Source organism: Salvelinus namaycush, chromosome 37, assembly GCF_016432855.1.
Source record: "Salvelinus namaycush isolate Seneca chromosome 37, SaNama_1.0, whole genome shotgun sequence".
Taxonomy (NCBI): Eukaryota; Metazoa; Chordata; class Actinopteri; order Salmoniformes; family Salmonidae; genus Salvelinus; species Salvelinus namaycush.
The window spans coordinates 12,353,458-12,355,693 of record NC_052343.1 but is presented as its reverse complement, the minus strand read 5'-3'; the positions used below and the strand labels follow the sequence as shown (position 1 = coordinate 12,355,693).

The 2,236-nt window shown below is 44.4% G+C and overlaps 1 pseudogene; it reads right to left on the bottom strand.

Moving 5' to 3' along the window:
- Positions 1-370: 370 nt before the first annotated feature.
- Positions 371-1,578, bottom strand: LOC120031621 (annotated as a pseudogene).
- Between the last annotated feature and the right edge of the window lie 658 nt (positions 1,579-2,236).

Sequence of the window (2,236 nt, the reverse complement as noted above, 5' to 3'; positions counted from 1 at the left end):
TGAGAGAGTATTGAGTAAAATGTGGTCATGAGCTATGGTAGGAGTTAGTCATTTATAATAATAAAATGCGTATACAGGTAATTAAATACTCTGTAAACACTGGGCTATTGTAACACTGCCTCAAATTAGCAATACAGTCAGATTTATATGCAGTGAATCTAATTGCCACCAAAGCTACTTGCTATACAAAGTGCATAGTGTTACGTAATAGCTAGGACAAACTGCATGGTGTATTCACAAAACCTCATCACCATTTACCATAATTCCCCACACATCCTCTTTAAGGTGGTCAATTCAGAGTTGAGAATAACCCCTCAGGTTGATTACATAATGATCCATATTTGTCTGACTTGTTGCACCTCTATCAGCGTCACTCTGAGTGTACGCACAGCGCCACATTCTTGTGCCTCTCCCAGTAGTGGCAGTCCTCAGGGAAGCTCCAGGTGGCCTCGCTCTCCTTGTGGTGACGGACAGCATGCACCACAAACCCTGCCAGCTGCTTCTCCAGGACCTCCACCATGGCCCGGGCATCACCCTTCTTCCCCGGCCCCTCCATCAGTTGCCGGATGCAGTCGCGGGGCACTGGTTGGGGACTGGTGCTGTAGGAAACCACCAGGGTTGGCATCGTTCACCTGCAGCACCTCAAACCAGTTCTGACCGGCCATGTGTTGGAAGTGGTACCCCGGCATGCCAGTTCCGATAGCTGCTGCCAGAGTGGTTGACCAGTCGGACCAACCAGCTCACCCAGTCGTACTTCCTGGTGAGGAATTCCTGTACTTCCCGAGCCGTGTCCTGAAGATTGCGTTCCTCTTTTTCCTGGAGAAGATGCTGGGAATCAAGGCAGGCCTGTTAAGGGAAGGCTGCTACGCAGGCCTCGATGCATACCTTCATCTTTGATTCCACCTCCCTGATTTTGCTGCTCCAGTTATGGATGGTTTCCTGTTCCTCACCTGGTCCCTTGGTGAGGGCCCAGTGGTTCAGCAGGGCAATTAGGCCCAGGCAGAAGAGCTCCTTCGTCCTCACACAGAAGACCTCCAGTAGGCGCCTGTTCCTCGCCTCTTATCTGAGACAAATGGAGAACCAACCACTCAGCTGTTGTGAATAACAATAAAATGTATCATCCAATTTACCATAATCACAAGTTAACAGTTCAAATTCATTCCACAAGTGTTGTCAAACTAAAATACTCACTGACATGCTCCACAGATGCATAAAGACCCATTTAGCATGGTTAAGAACACTTTACCTCTCCACCACCTCCAAGATGGACTCCCCAAAGTTGTTGGTGCCCATCAGAGCATCATACAGCACATACAGGTTCTTCTCCCCTCCGGTGCTCCAGAAACAGCCTCTTCTTGACCACCTGAAACTGTGGCTTGGCCTCCAGAATGTCCATGTACTTCCGGAACTGGTTCCTGATGTTCATCCTCCACTGAGAAGTAATAGGATTCCAGCCGGCACCTTCTTAATCTCACAGTCAATGTCCTCCTGCTGGGTGGACAGTACGCCCAGCTTGTTCCTCACGGACAGGAACTGCTCTTTGACATGGAATACCTCTTTGCTCTGCACGTGGTTACAGACCAAAACATAAATTTATGGGCCACATCACAATTTATTCTTAAAGGGGCAATCAGCAGTTCCTACACACATTTTTGGAATTATAAAGTAATGATATGTACCCATTGATTCCTGAAGAATAAAACTTATAAATGCCTGAGCTTAGTTCAACTATCTTACCGTATCAGAACCCAACATTTGAGCTGGTTCTACACCATGCTTGTCAACAAAGTAAATACAAACAAACACTATAAAGCCTCAAAACATGGTTAAAGTATAATTTTTATATCATGTATGGTCAGTCCTTACATCCATAGCTCTGTTTATGATATTATAATTTGTTTATGTTATGAACGTTATAATGGAGGGGTGTTTTTTGTTATAGTTTCTACAATACTGCTATATTGGGTCCCTTTCATGATTGACAGTCAGTAAAAATAAATACATAGAATATCATAATTAACTCAATAAAGTGCAGTAGTCAGGCAGCAAGTGTAATCACTGGCCTGGAATGCCACTATGCCACTATTTACAGACACGTTTTAGAGATGCTTGTATACAAGAGCTACATGTTTATGTCTGATATTGTCAAGGTCAAAGGTGAAAATCTGTATAATATTGAATGAGATGCAACATTTGCATGTATAAAACAAATGACATTCTAAAGCCAAAAGGAGAT